We start from the raw sequence: 17,119 nt of genomic DNA on the forward strand, positions 1-17,119 counted from the left end.
GGGCGTTGTTCCAACAGATCGAACACTTAGGGCCTAAGAAGGCACCGCCAGAAGCATAAAATACAATATAAATATAACAGTTTTTCCATCGCATAAAACGAATAATAGCAATCAGTGTGAAAGTTATGGTCATTTCTACGTTCCGGACAACCTAGGCTTCACTCTCGGGCGTTGATCCACCACATCGAATAGCTACGGCCTTAGAAGTCAACGCCAGAAGCATAAAATACAATAAATATACAACAGTTTTTCCATCGTATATCAGGAACAATTGCAACCAGTGTGAAAGTGATGGTCATTTCTACGTTCCGGGCAACGTAGGCTTCACTCTAGGGCGTTGTTCCAACAGATCGAACACTTAGGGCCTAAGAAGGCACCGCCAGAAGCATAAAATACAATATAAATATAACAGTTTTTCCATCGTAGAAAACGAATAATAGCAATCAGTGTGAAAGTTATGGTCATTTCTAAGTTCCGGGCAACCTAAGCTTCACCCTAGGGCGTCGCTCCAACAGATTGAATAGTTAGGGCCTGAGAAGTCAACGCCCGACGCATAAAATGCAATAAAAATGCAACAGTTTATCCATCGTATAAAAGGATTAATTGCAACCAGTTTGAAAGTGATGTTCATTTCTACGTTCCGGGCAACCTAGGCTTCACCCTAGGGCGTTGTTCCGCCAGATGGAGTAGTTAGGGCATAAGAAGTCAACCCCCGACGCATAAAATGCAATAAAAATGCAACAGTTTTTCCATCGTATAAAAGGATTAATTGCAACCAGTTTTAAAGTGATGGACATTACTACGTTCCGGGCAACCTAGGCTTCACCCTAGGGCGTTGTTCCACCAGATGGAATAGTTCGGGCATAAGAAGTCAACGCCAGAAGCATAAAATACGCTATAAATACAACAGCTTTTCCATCGTATAAAACGTATAATAGCAACCAGTGTGAAAGTTATGGGCATTTCTACGTTCCGGGCAACCTAGGCTACACTCTACGGCGTTGTTCCACCAGATCGTATAGTTAGGGCCTAAGAAGTCAGCGACAGAAGCATAAAATGCAATATAAATATAACAGTTTTTCCATCGTATAAAACGAATAATAGCAGCCAGTGTGAAAGTTATGGTCATTTCTACGTTCCGGGCAACCTAGGCTTCACCCTAGAGCGTTGCTCCAACAGGTCGAATAGTTAGTGCCTTAGAAGTCAACGGCCGAAGCATAAAATACAAAATAAATAGAACTGTTTTTCCATCGTATAGAACGAATAATAGCAACCAGTGTGAAAGTTAAGGTCATTTCTACTTTCCGGGCAACCTAGGCATCACCCTAGGGCGTTGCTCCAACAGATTGAATAGTTAGGGCCTTAGAAGTCAACGCCCGATGCATAAAATACAAAATAAATAGAACAGCTTTTCCATCGTGTAAAACGAATAATTGCTACCGGTGTGAAAATTATGGTCATTTCTACGTTCCGGTCAACCTAGGCTTCACCATAGGGTGTTACTCCACCAGGTCAAACAGTTAGTTCCTTCGAAGTCAACGCCCGAAGCATAAAATACAAAATAAATAGAACAGTTTTTCCATCGTATAAAACGAATAAAAGCAACCAGTGTGAAAGTTATGGTCATTTCTACGTTCCGGCAACCTAGGCTTCACACCAGGGCGTTGTTCCACCAGATCGAATAGTTAGGGCGTAAGAAGTGAACGCCAGAAGCATAAAATAAAATATAAATACAACAGTTTTTCCATCGTATAAAAGGATTAATTGCAACCAGTTTGAAAGTGATGGTCATTTCTACGTTCCGGGCAACCTAGGCTCACTCTAGGGCGTTGCTCCACCAGATCGAATAGTTAGGGCCTTAGAAGTCAACGCCAGAATCATAAAATACAATGAAGATGCAACAGCTTTTCCATCGTATTAAACGAATAATTTCAACCAGTGTGAATGTTATGGTCATTTCTACATTCCGAGCAACCTAGGCTTCACTCTAGGGCGTTGATCCAAAAGATTGAATAGTTAGGGCCTTAGCAGTCAACGCCCGAAGCATAAAATACAATATAAATACAACAGTTTTTCCAACGTATAAAACGAATAATTGCAACTAGTATGAAAGTTATGGTCATTTCTACGTTCGGGGCAACCTAGGCTTCACTCTATGGCGTTCTTCCACTACATCGAATAGCAACGGCCTCAGAAGTCAACGCCTGAAGCATAAAATACAGTAAATATACAAGAGTTTTTCCATCGTATATCAGGAATAATTGCAACCAGTGTGAAAGTGATGGTCATTTCTACGTTCCGGGCAACGTAGGCTTCACTCTAGGGCGTTGTTCCAACAGATCGAACACTTAGGGCCTAAGAAGGCACCGCCAGAAGCATAAAATACAATATAAATATAACAGTTTTTCCATCGTATAAAACGAATAAAAGCAACCAGTGTGAAAGTTATGGTCATTTCTACGTTCCGGTCAACCTAGGCTTCACCATAGGGCGTTACTCCACCAGATCGAATAGTTAGGGCCTAAGATGTGAACCCCAGAAGCATAAAATACAATATAAATACAACAGTTTTTCCATCGTATAAAAGGATTAATTGCAACCAGTTTGAATGTGATTGTCATTTCTAGGTTCCGGGCAACCTAGGCTTCACTCTAGGGCGTTGCTCCACCAGATCGAATAGTGAGTGCCTTAGAAGTCAACGCCCAAAGTATAAAATACAAAATAAATAGAACAGTTTTTCCATCGTATAAAACTAATAATTTCAACCAGTGTGAAAGTAATGGCCATTTCTACGTTCCGGACAACCTAGGCTTCACTCTAGGGCGTTGCTCCACCACATCGAATAGCTACGGCCTTAGAAGTCAACGCCAGAAGCATAAAATACAATAAATATACAAGAGTTTTTCCATCGTATATCAGGAATAATTGCTACCGGTGTGAAAGTTATGGTCATTTCTACGTTCCGGGCAACCTAGGCTTCACCCTAGGTCGTTGCTCCACCAGATCGAATAGCTAGGGCCTTAGAAGTCAACGCCCGAAGCATAAAATACAAAATAAATAGTACAGTTTTTCCATTGTATAAAACGTATAATTGCTACCGGTGTGAAAGTTATGGTCATTTCTAAGTTCCGGGCAACCTAGGCTTCACCCTAGGGCGTTGCTCCAACAGATTGAATAGTTAGGGCCTTAGAAGTCAACGCCCGACGCATAAAATGCAATAAAAATGCAACAGTTTTTCCATCGTATAAAAGGATTAATTGCAACCAGTTTGACAGTGATGGTTATTTCTACGTTCCGGGCAACCTAGGCTTCACCCTAGGGCGTTGTTCCGCCAGATGGGGTAGTTAGGGCATAAGAAGTCAACCCCCGACGCATAAAATGCAATAAAAGTGCAACAGTTTTTCCATCGTATAAAAGGATTAATTGCAACCAGTTTGAAAGTGATGGTCATTTCTACGTTCCGGGCAACCTAGGCTTCACCCCAGGGCGTTGTTGAACCAGATGGAATAGTTAGGGCATAAGAAGTCAACGCCAGAAGCATAAAATACGGTATAAATACAACAGCTTTTCCATCGTATAAAACGTATAATAGCAACCAGTGTGAAAGTGATGGTCATTTCTACGTTCCGGGCAACCTGGGCTACACTCTACGGCATTGTTCCACCAGATCGAATAGTTAGGGCCTTAGAAGTCAACGCCCGAAGTATAAAATACAAAATAAATAGAACAGTTTTTCCATCGTGTAAAACGAATAATTGCTACCGGTGTGAAAATTATGGTCATTTCTACGTTCCGGTCAACCTAGGCTTCACCATGGGGCGTTACTCCACCAGATCAAACAGTTAGTTCCTTAGAATTCAACGCCCGAAGCATAAAATACAAAATAAATAGAAGAGTTTTTCCATCGTATAAAACGAATAATTGCTACCGGTGTGAAAGTTATGGTCATTTATACGTTCCGGGCAACCTAGGCTTTACCATAGGGCGTTGTTCCACCAGATGGAATAGTTAGGGCGTAAGAAGTGAACGCCAGAAGCATAAAATAAAATATAAATACAACAGTTTTTCTATCATATAAAACGAGTAATTGCAACCAGTATGAAAGGTGTGGTCATTTCTACTTTCCGGGCAACCTAGGCTGCACCCTAGGGCGTTGCTCCGACAGATTGAATAGTTAGGGCCTTAGAAGTCAATGCCCGAAGCATAAAATGCAATAAAAATACAACAGTTTTTCCATCGTATAAAAGGATTAATTGCAACCAGTTTGAATGTGATTGTCATTTCTAGGTTCCGGGCAACCTAGGCTTCACTCTAGGGCGTTGCTCCACCAGATCGAATAGTGAGTGCCTTAGAAGTCAACGCCCAAAGTATAAAATACAAAATAAATAGAACAGTTTTTCCATCGTATAAAACTAATAATTTCAACCAGTGTGAAAGTAATGGCCATTTCTACGTTCCGGACAACCTAGGCTTCACTCTAGGGCGTTGCTCCACCACATCGAATAGCTACGGCCTTAGAAGTCAACGCCAGAAGCATAAAATACAATAAATATACAAGAGTTTTTCCATCGTATATCAGGAATAATTGCAACCAGTGTGAAAGTGATGGTCATTTCTACGTTCCGGGCAACGTAGGCTTCACTCTAGCGCGTTGTTCCAACAGATCGAACGCTTAGGGCCTAAGAAGGCACCGCCAGAAGCATAAAATACAATATAAATATAACAGTTTTTCCATCGTAGAAAACGAATAATAGCAATCAGTGTGAAAGTTATGGTCATTTCTAAGTTCCGGGCAACCTAAGCTTCACCCTAGGGCGTCGCTCCAACAGATTGAATAGTTAGGGCCTGAGAAGTCAACGCCCGACGCATAAAATGCAATAAAAATGCAACAGTTTATCCATCGTATAAAAGGATTAATTGCAACCAGTTTGAAAGTGATGGTCATTTCTACGTTCCGGGCAACCTAGGCTTCACCCTAGGGCGTTGTTCCGCCAGATGGAGTAATTAGGGCATAAGAAGTCAACCCCCGACGCATAAAATGCAATAAAAATGCAACAGTTTTTCCATCGTATAAAAGGATTAATTGCAACCAGTTTTAAAGTGATGGTCATTTCTACGTTCCGGGCAACCTAGGCTTCACCCTAGGGCGTTGTTCCACCAGATGGAATAGTTCGGGCATAAGAAGTCAACGCCAGAAGCATAAAATACGCTATAAATACAACAGCTTTTCCATCGTATAAAACGTATAATAGCAACCAGTGTGAAAGTTATGGGCATTTCTACGTTCCGGGCAACCTAGGCTACACTCTACGGCATTGTTCCACCAGATCGTATAGTTAGGGCCTAAGAAGTCAGCGACAGAAGCATAAAATACAATATAAATATAACAGTTTTTCCATCGTATAAAACGAATAATAGCAGCCAGTGTGAAAGTTATGGTCATTTCTACGTTCCGGGCAACCTAGGCTTCACCCTAGGGCGTTGCTCCAACAGGTCGAATAGTTAGTGCCTTAGAAGTCAACGGCCGAAGCATAAAATACAAAATAAATAGAACTGTTTTTCCATCGTATAAAACGAATAATTGCTACCGGTGTGAAAGTTATTTCTATTTCTACGTTCCGGGCCACCTAGGCTTCACCCTAGGGCGTTGTTCCGCCAGATGGAATAGTTAGTGCCTCAGAAGTCAACGACCGAAGCATAAAATACAAAATAAATAGAACAGTTTTTCCATCGTATAAAACGATTAATTGCAACCAGTTTGAAAGTGATGGTCATTTCTACGTTCCGGGCAACCTAGCCTTCACTCTAGGGCGTTGCTCCACCAGATCGAATAGCTAGGGCCGTAGAAGTGAACGCCCGAAGCATAAAATACAAAATAAATAGTACAGTTTTTCCATTGTATAAAACGTATAATTGCTACCGGTGTGAAAGTTATGGTCATTTCTACGTTCCGGGCAACCTAGGCTTCACTCTAGGGCGTTGCTCCACCAGATCAAACAGCTAGGGCCTGAGAAGTCAACGCCCGAAGCATAAAATACAATATAAATCTAACAGTTTTTCAATCGTATAAAACGGGTAATTGCAACCAGTACGAAAGTTAACGTCATTTCTACGTTCCGGACAACCTAGGCTTCACCCTAGGGCGTTGCTCCAACAGATTGAATAGTTAGGGCCTTAGAAGTCAACGCCGGAAACATAAAATGCAATAAAAATACATCAGTTTTTCCATCGTATAAAAGGATTAATTGCAAACAGTTTGAAAGTGATGGTCACTTCTACGTTCCGGGCAACCTAGGCTTTACTCTAGGGCGTTGCTCCACCAGATCGAATACTTAGTGCCTTAGAAGTCAACGCCAGAAGCATAAAATACAATATAAACACAACAGTTTTTCCATCGTATAAAACGAATAATTGCTGCCTGTATGGAAGTGATGGTCATTTCTACGTTCCGGGCAACCTAGGCCTCACTCTAGGGCGTTGTTCCACCAGATTGAATAGTCAGGGCCTAAGAAATCAACGCCAGAAGCATAAAATACAATATAAATATAACAGTTTTTCCATCGTATAAAACGAATAATTTCAACCAGTGTGAATGTTATGGTCATTTGTACGTTCCAGGCAACCTAGGCTTCACTCTATGGCTTTCTTCCACTACATCGAATAGCAACGGCCGCAGAAGTCAACGCCTGAAGCATAAAATACAATAAAAATACAACAGTCTTTCCGTCCTATAACAGGAATAATTGCAACCCGTGTGAAAGTGATGGTCATTTAGACGTTCCAGGCAACCTAATCTTCACTCTAGGGCGGTGTTCCACCAGATCGAATTGTTAGGGTCTAAGAAGTCAACGCCAGAAGCATAAGATACAATATAAAGGTAGCAGTTTTTCCATCGTATAAAAGGATTAATTGCAACCAGTTTGAAAGTGATGGTCATTTCTACGTTCCGGGCAACCTAGGCCTCACTCTAGGGCGTTGTTCCACCAGATTGAATAGTTAGGGCCTAAGAAATCAACGCCAGAAGCATAAAATACAATATAAATATAACAGTTTTTCCATCGTATAAAACGAATAATTTCAACCAGTGTGAATGTTATGGTCATTTCTACATTCCGAGCAACCTAGGCTACACTCTAGGGCGTTAGTCCACCAGAGAGAATAGTTAGGGCCTTAGAAGTCAACGCCAGAAGCATAAAATTCAATAAAGATGCAACAGTTTTTCAATCATATAAAACGTATAATTGCAACCAGTATGAATGTTATGGTCATTTCTACGTTCCGGGCAACCTAGGCTTCACTCTATGGCGTTCTTCCACCACATCGAATAGCTACGGCCTCAGAAGTCAACGCCTGAAGCATAAAATACGATAAAAATACAACAGTCTTTCCATCCTATGACAGGAATAATTGCAACCCGTGTGGAAGTGATGGTCATTTGTACGTTCCAGGCAACCTAGGCTTCACTCTAGGGCGTTGCTCCTCCAGATCGAATAGCTAGGGCCTTAGCAGTCAACGACCGAAGCATAAAATACAAAATAAATAGAACAGTTTTTCCATTGTATAAAACGAATAATAGCAACCAGTGTGAAAGTTATGGTCATTTCTACGTTCCGGCAACCTAGGCTTCACACCAGGGCGTTGTTCCAACAGATTCAATAGTTAGGGCCTTAGAAGTCAACGCCGGAAGCATAAAATGCAATAAAAATACATCAGTTTTTCCATCGTATAAAAGGATTAATTGCAAACAGTTTGAAAGTGATGGTCACTTCTACGTTCCGGGCAACCTAGGCTTTACTCTAGGGCGTTGCTCCACCAGATCGAATAGTTAGTGCCTTAGAAGTCAACGCCAGAAGCATAAAATACAATATAAACACAACAGTTTTTCTATCGTATAAAACGAATAATTGCTACCAGTATGGAAGTGATGGTCATTTCTACGTTCCGGGCAACCTAGGCCTCACTCTAGGGCGTTGTTCCACCAGATTGAATAGTTAGGGCCTAAGAAATCAACGCCAGAAGCATAAAATACAATATAAATGTAACAGTTTTTCCATCGTATAAAACGAATAATTTCAACCAGTGTGAATGTTATGGTCATTTCTACATTCCGAGCAACCTAGGCTACACTCTAGGGCGTTGATCCACCAGAGAGAATAGTTAGGGCCTTAGAAGTTAACGCCAGAAGCATAAAATTCAATAAAGATGCAACAGTTTTTCAATCGTCTAGCAGGAATAATTGCAAACAGTGTGAAAGTACTGGTCATTTCTACGTTCCGGGTAACCTAGGCTTCACTCTAGGTCGTTGTTCCACCAGATCGAACAGTTAGGGCATAAGAAGGCAACGCCAGAAGCATAAAATTCAATATAAATATAACAGTTTTTCCATCGTATAAAACGAATAATAGCAACCAGTGTGAAAGTTATGGTCATTTCTACGTTCCGGTCAACCTAGGCTTCACCCCAGGTCGTTGTTCCACCAGATCGAATAGTTAGGGCCTAAGAAGTGAACGCCAGCAGCATAAAATACAATATAAATACAACAGTTCATCCATCATATAAAACGTATACTTGCAACCAGTATGAATGTTATGGTCATTTCTACGTTCCGGGCAACCTAGGCTTCACTCTATGGCGTTCTTCCAACAAATCGAACACTTAGGGCCTAAGAAGGCACCGACAGAAGCATAAAATACAATATAAATATAACAGTTTTTCCATCGTATAGAACGAATAATAGCAATCAGTGAGAAAGTTCTGGTCATTTCTAAGTTCCGGGCAACCTAGGCTTTACTCTAGGGCGTTGTTCCAACAAATCGAACACTTAGGGCCTAAGAAGGCACCGCCAGAAGCATAAAATACAATATAAATATAACAGTTTTTCCATCGTATAGAACGAATAATAGCAATCAGTGAGAAAGTTCTGGTCATTTCTAAGTTCCGGGCAACCTAGGCTTCACCCTAGGTCGTCGCTCCAACAGTTTGAATAGTTAGGGCCTTAGAAGTCAACGCCCGACGCATAAAATGCAATAAAAATGCAACAGTTTTTCCATCGTATAAAACGAATAATAGCAACCAGTGTGAATGTTATGGTCATTTCTACGTTCCGGGCAACCTAGGCTTCACCCTAGGGCGTTGCTCCAACAGATCGAATAGTTAGTGCCTTAGAAGTCAACGGCCGAAGCATAAAATACAAGATAAATAGAACTGTTTTTCCATCGTATAAAACGAATAATTGCTACCGGTGTTAAAGTTATTTCCATTTCTACGTTCCGGGCAACCTAGGCTTCACCGTAGGGCGTTGTTCCACCAGATGGAATAGTTAGGGCATAAGAAGTCAACGCGAGAAGCATAAAAGACGATATAAGTACAACAGTTTTTCCATCGTATAAAATGTATAATTGCAAACATTGCGAAAGTAATGGTCATTTCTACGTTCCGGGCAACGTAGGCGTCACTCTAGTGCGTTGCTCCACCACATCAAATAGCTACTGCCTTAGACGTCAACGACAGAAGCATAAAATACAATATTAATACAACAGTTTTTCCATCATATAAAACGAATAATTGCAACCAGTATGAAAGATAACGTCATTTCTACTTTCCGGGCAACCTAGGCATCACCTAGGGCGTTGCTCCAACAGATTGAATAGTTAGGGCCTTAGAAGTCAACGCCAGAAGCATAAAATACAATATAAATACTACAGCTTTTCAATCGTATAAAACGAGTAATTGCAACCAGTACGAAAGTTAACGTCATTTCTACTTTCCGGGCAACCTAGGCTTCACCCTTGCGCGTTGCTCCAACAGATTGAATAGTTAGTGCCTTAGAAGCCAACGCCAGAAGCATAAAATACAATATAAATACAACAGTTTTTCCATCGTATAAAACGAATAATTGCTACCAGTATGGAAGTGATTGTCATTTCTACGTTCCGGGCAACCTAGGCCTCACTCTAGGGCGTTGTTCCACCAGATTGAATAGTTAGTGCCTTAGAAGCCAACGCCAGAAGCATAAAATACAATATAAATACAACAGTTTTTCCATCGTATAAAACGAATAATTGCAACCAGTTTGAAAGTGATGGTCATTTCTACGTTCCGGGCAACCTAGGCTCACTCTAGGGCGTTGCTCCACCAGATCGAATAGTTAGGGCCTTAGAAGTCAACGCCAGAATCATAAAATACAATGAAGATGCAACAGCTTTTCCATCGTATTAAACGAATAATTTCAACCAGTGTGAATGTTATGGTCATTTCTACATTCCGAGCAACCTAGGCTTCACTCTAGGGCGTTGATCCAGCAGATTGAATAGTTAGGGCCTTAGCAGTCTACGCCCGAAGCATAAAATACAATATAAATACAACAGTTTTTCCAACGTATAAAACGAATAACTGCAACTAGTATGAAAGTTATGGTCATTTCTACGTTCGGGGCAACCTAGGCTTCACTCTATGGCGTTCTTCCACTACATCGAATAGCAACGGCCTCAGAAGTCAACGCCTGAAGCATAAAATACAATAAATATACAAGAGTTTTTCCATCGTATATCAGGAATAATTGCAACCAGTGTGAAAGTGATGGTCATTTCTACGTTCCGGGCAACCTGGGCTACACTCTACGGCGTTGTTCCACCAGATCGAATAGTTAGGGCCTAAGAAGTCAGCGCCAGAAGCATAAAATACAATATAAATATAACAGTTTTTCCATCGTATAAAACGAATAATAGCAGCCAGTGTGAAAGTTATGGTCATTTCTACGTTCGGGCAACCTGGGCTTCACTCTAGGGCGTTGCTCCACCAGATCAAACAGCTAGGGCCTTAGGAGTCAATGCCCGAAGCATAAAATACAATATAAATATAACAGTTTTTCCATCGTATAGAACGAATAATAGCAACCAGTGTGAAAGTTAAGGTCATTTCTACTTTCCGGGCAACCTAGGCATCACCCTAGGGCGTTGCTCCAACAGATTGAATAGTTAGGGCCTTAGAAGTCAACGCCCGATGCATAAAATACAAAATAAATAGAACAGCTTTTCCATCGTGTAAAACGAATAATTGCTACCGGTGTGAAAATTATGGTCATTTCTACGTTCCGGTCAACCTAGGCTTCACCATGGGGCGTTACTCCACCAGATCAAACAGTTAGTTCCTTAGAAGTCAACGCCCGAAGCATAAAATACAAGATAAATATAACAGTTTTTCCATCGTATGAAACGAATAAAAGCAACCAGTGTGAAAGTTATGGTCATTTCTACGTTGCGGTCAACCTAGGCTTCACCATAGGGCGTTACTCCACCAGATCGAATAGTTAGGGCCTAAGATGTGAACCCCAGAAGCATAAAATACAATATAAATACAACAGTTTTTCCATCATACAAAACGAATAATTGCAACCAGTATGAAAGCTAGGGTCATTTCTACTTTACGGGCAACCTAGGCTACACCCTACGGCGTTGCTCTTACAGATTGAATAGTTAGGGCCTTAGAAGTTAATGCCCGAAGCATAAAATGCAATAAAAATACAACAGTTTTTCCATCGTATAAAAGGATTAATTGCAACCAGTTTGAAAGTGATTGTCATTTCTACGTTCCGGGCAACCTAGGCTTCACTCTAGGGCGTTGCTCCACCAGATCGAATAGTGAGTGCCTTAGAAGTCAACGCCCAAAGTATAAAATACAAAATAAATAGAACAGTTTTTCCATCGTATAAAACTAATAATTTCAACCAGTGTGAAAGTAATGGCCATTTCTACGTTCCGGACAACCTAGGCTTCACTCTCGGGCGTTGCTCCACCACATCGAATAGCTACGGCCTTAGAAGTCAACGCCAGAAGCATAAAATACAATAAATATACAACAGTTTTTCCATCGTATATCAGGAACAATTGCAACCAGTGTGAAAGTGATGGTCATTTCTACGTTCCGGGCAACGTAGGCTTCACTCTAGGGCGTTGTTCCAACAGATCGAACACTTAGGGCCTAAGAAGGCACCGCCAGAAGCATAAAATACAATATAAATATAACAGTTTTTCCATCGTAGAAAACGAATAATAGCAATCAGTGTGAAAGTTATGGTCATTTCTAAGTTCCGGGCAACCTAAGCTTCACCCTAGGGCGTCGCTCCAACAGATTGAATAGTTAGGGCCTGAGAAGTCAACGCCCGACGCATAAAATGCAATAAAAATGCAACAGTTTATCCATCGTATAAAAGGATTAATTGCAACCAGTTTGAAAGTGATGGTTATTTCTACGTTCCGGGCAACCTAGGCTTCACCCTAGGGCGTTGTTCCGCCAGATGGAGTAGTTAGGGCATAAGAAGTCAACCCCCGACGCATAAAATGCAATAAAAGTGCAACAGTTTTTCCATCGTATAAAAGGATTAATTGCAACCAGTTTGAAAGTGATGGTCATTTCTACGTTCCGGGCAACCTAGGCTTCACCCCAGAGCGTTGTTCAACCAGATGGAATAGTTAGGGCATAAGAAGTCAACGCCAGAAGCATAAAATACGGTATAAATACAACAGCTTTTCCATCGTATAAAACGTATAATAGCAACCAGTGTGAAAGTGATGGTCATTTCTACGTTCCGGGCAACCTGGGCTACACTCTACGGCGTTGTTCCACCAGATCGAATAGTTAGGGCCTAAGAAGTCAGCGCCAGAAGCATAAAATACAATATAAATGTAACAGTTTTTCCATCGTATAAAACGAATAATAGCAGCCAGTCTGAAAGTTATGGTCATTTCTACGTTCGGGCAACCTGGGCTTCACTCTAGGGCGTTGCTCCACCAGATCAAACAGCTAGGGCCTTAGAAGTCAACGCCCGAAGCATAAAATACAATATAAATATAACAGTTTTTCCATCGTATAGAACGAATAATAGCAACCAGTGTGAAAGTTAAGGTCATTTCTACTTTCCGGGCAACCTAGGCATCACCCTAGGGCGTTGCTCCAACAGATTGAATAGTTAGGGCCTTAGCAGTCAACGCCCGATGCATAAAATACAAAATAAATAGAACAGCTTTTCCATCGTGTAAAACGAATAATTGCTACCGGTGTGAAAATTATGGTCATTTCTACGTTCCGGTCAACCTAGGCATCACCATAGGGCGTTACTCCACCAGGTCAAACAGTTAGTTCCTTAGAAGTCAACGCCCGAAGCATAAAATACAAAATAAATAGAACAGTTTTTCCATCGTATAAAACGAATAAAAGCAACCAGTGTGAAAGTTATGGTCATTTCTACGTTCCGGCAACCTAGGCTTCACACCAGGGCGTTGTTCCACCAGATCGAATAGTTAGGGCGTAAGAAGTGAACGCCAGAAGCATAAAATAAAATATAAATACAACAGTTTTTCTATCATATAAAACGAGTAATTGCAACCAGTATGAAAGGTGTGGTCATTTCTGCTTTCCGGGCAACCTAGGCTACACCCTAGGGCGTTGCTCCAACAGATTGAATAGTTAGGGCCTTAGAAGTCAATGCCCGAAGCATAAAATGCAATAAAAATACAACAGTTTTTCCATCGTATAAAAGGATTAATTGCAACCAGTTTGAAAGTGATGGTCATTTCTACGTTCCGGGCAACCTAGGCTCACTCTAGGGCGTTGCTCCACCAGATCGAATAGTTAGGGCCTTAGAAGTCAACGCCAGAATCATAAAATACAATGAAGATGCAACAGCTTTTCCATCGTATTAAACGAATAATTTCAACCAGTGTGAATGTTATGGTCATTTCTACATTCCGAGCAACCTAGGCTTCACTCTAGGGCGTTGATCCAACAGATTGAATAGTTAGGGCCTTAGCAGTCTACGCCCGAAGCATAAAATACAATATAAATACAACAGTTTTTCCAACGTATAAAACGAATAACTGCAACTAGTATGAAAGTTATGGTCATTTCTACGTTCGGGGCAACCTAGGCTTCACTCTATGGAGTTCTTCCACTACATCGAATAGCAACGGCCTCAGAAGTCAACGCCTGAAGCATAAAATACAATAAATATACAAGAGTTTTTCCATCGTATATCAGGAATAATTGCAACCAGTGTGAAAGTGATGGTCATTTCTACGTTCCGGGCAACCTGGGCTACACTCTACGGCGTTGTTCCACCAGATCGAATAGTTAGGGCCTAAGAAGTCAGCGCCAGAAGCATAAAATACAATATAAATATAACAGTTTTTCCATCGTATAAAACGAATAATAGCAGCCAGTGTGAAAGTTATGGTCATTTCTACGTTCGGGCAACCTGGGCTTCACTCTAGGGCGTTGCTCCACCAGATCAAACAGCTAGGGCCTTAGGAGTCAATGCCCGAAGCATAAAATACAATATAAATATAACAGTTTTTCCATCGTATAGAACGAATAATAGCAACCAGTGTGAAAGTTAAGGTCATTTCTACTTTCCGGGCAACCTAGGCATCACCCTAGGGCGTTGCTCCAACAGATTGAATAGTTAGGGCCTTAGAAGTCAACGCCCGATGCATAAAATACAAAATAAATAGAACAGCTTTTCCATCGTGTAAAACGAATAATTGCTACCGGTGTGAAAATTATGGTCATTTCTACGTTCCGGTCAACCTAGGCATCACCATGGGGCGTTACTCCACCAGATCAAACAGTTAGTTCCTTAGAAGTCAACGCCCGAAGCATAAAATACAAAATAAATATAACAGTTTTTCCATCGTATGAAACGAATAAAAGCAACCAGTGTGAAAGTTATGGTCATTTCTACGTTGCGGTCAACCTAGGCTTCACCATAGGGCGTTACTCCACCAGATCGAATAGTTAGGGCCTAAGATGTGAACCCCAGAAGCATAAAATACAATATAAATACAACAGTTTTTCCATCATACAAAACGAATAATTGCAACCAGTATGAAAGCTAGGGTCATTTCTACTTTACGGGCAACCTAGGCTACACCCTACGGCGTTGCTCTTACAGATTGAATAGTTAGGGCCTTAGAAGTTAATGCCCGAAGCATAAAATGCCATAAAAATACAACAGTTTTTTCATCGTATAAAAGGATTAATTGCAACCAGTTTGAAAGTGATGGTCATTTCTACGTTCCGGGCAACCTAGCCTTCACTCTAGGGCGTTGCTCCACCAGATCGAATAGCTAGGGCCTTAGAAGTCAACGCCCGAAGCATAAAATACAAAATAAATAGTACAGTTTTTCCATTGTATAAAACGTATAATTGCTACCGGTGTGAAAGTTATGGTCATTTCTACGTTCCGGGCAACCTAGGCTTCACCCTAGGTCGTTGTTCCACCAGATGGAATAGTTAGGGCCTTAGAAGTCAACGCCCGAAGTATAAAATACAAAATAAATAGAACAGTTTTTCCATCGTGTAAAACGAATAATTGCTACCGGTGTGAAAATTATGGTCATTTCTACGTTCCGGTCAACCTAGGCTTCACCATGGGGCGTTACTCCACCAGATCAAACAGTTAGTTCCTTAGAAGTCAACGCCCGAAGCATAAAATACAAAATAAATACAACAGTTTTTCTATCATATAAAACGAGTAATTGCAACCAGTATGAAAGGTGTGGTCATTTCTACTTTCCGGGCAACCTAGGCTACACCCTAGGGCGTTGCTCCGACAGATTGAATAGTTAGGGCCTTAGAAGTCAATGCCCGAAGCATAAAATGCAATAAAAATACAACAGTTTTTCCATCGTATAAAAGGATTAATTGCAACCAGTTTGAAAGTGATTGTCATTTCTACGTTCCGGGCAACCTAGGCTTCACTCTAGGGCGTTGCTCCACCAGATCGAATAGTGAGTGCCTTAGAAGTCAACGCCCAAAGTATAAAATACAAAATAAATAGAACAGTTTTTCCATCGTATAAAACTAATAATTTCAACCAGTGTGAAAGTAATGGCCATTTCTACGTTCCGGACAACCTAGGCTTCACTCTCGGGCGTTGATCCACCACATCGAATAGCTACGGCCTTAGAAGTCAACGCCAGAAGCATAAAATACAATAAATATACAACAGTTTTTCCATCGTATATCAGGAACAATTGCAACCAGTGTGAAAGTGATGGTCATTTCTACGTTCCGGGCAACGTAGGCTTCACTCTAGGGCGTTGTTCCAACAGATCGAACACTTAGGGCCTAAGAAGGCACCGCCAGAAGCATAAAATACAATATAAATATAACAGTTTTTCCATCGTAGAAAACGAATAATAGCAATCAGTGTGAAAGTTATGGTCATTTCTAAGTTCCGGGCAACCTAAGCTTCACCCTAGGGCGTCGCTCCAACAGATTGAATAGTTAGGGCCTGAGAAGTCAACGCCCGACGCATAAAATGCAATAAAAATGCAACAGTTTATCCATCGTATAAAAGGATTAATTGCAACCAGTTTGAAAGTGATGTTCATTTCTACGTTCCGGGCAACCTAGGCTTCACCCTAGGGCGTTGTTCCGCCAGATGGAGTAGTTAGGGCATAAGAAGTCAACCCCCGACGCATAAAATGCAATAAAAATGCAACAGTTTTTCCATCGTATAAAAGGATTAATTGCAACCAGTTTTAAAGTGATGGTCATTACTACGTTCCGGGCAACCTAGGCTTCACCCTAGGGCGTTGTTCCACCAGATGGAATAGTTCGGGCATAAGAAGTCAACGCCAGAAGCATAAAATACGCTATAAATACAACAGCTTTTCCATCGTATAAAACGTATAATAGCAACCAGTGTGAAAGTTATGGGCATTTCTACGTTCCGGGCAACCTAGGCTACACTCTACGGCGTTGTTCCACCAGATCGTATAGTTAGGGCCTAAGAAGTCAGCGACAGAAGCATAAAATGCAATATAAATATAACAGTTTTTCCATCGTATAAAACGAATAATAGCAGCCAGTGTGAAAGTTATGGTCATTTCTACGTTCCGGGCAACCTAGGCTTCACCCTAGGGCGTTGCTCCAACAGGTCGAATAGTTAGTGCCTTAGAAGTCAACGGCCGAAGCATAAAATACAAAATAAATAGAACTGTTTTTCCATCGTATAGAACGAATAATAGCAACCAGTGTGAAAGTTAAGGTCATTTCTACTTTCCGGGCAACCTAGGCATCACCCTAGGGCGTTGCTCCAACAGATTGAATAGTTAGG

The sequence above is a fragment of the Calliopsis andreniformis genome, chromosome 11 (assembly GCF_051401765.1).
Source record: "Calliopsis andreniformis isolate RMS-2024a chromosome 11, iyCalAndr_principal, whole genome shotgun sequence".
In the NCBI taxonomy this organism is placed as follows: Eukaryota; Metazoa; Arthropoda; class Insecta; order Hymenoptera; family Andrenidae; genus Calliopsis; species Calliopsis andreniformis.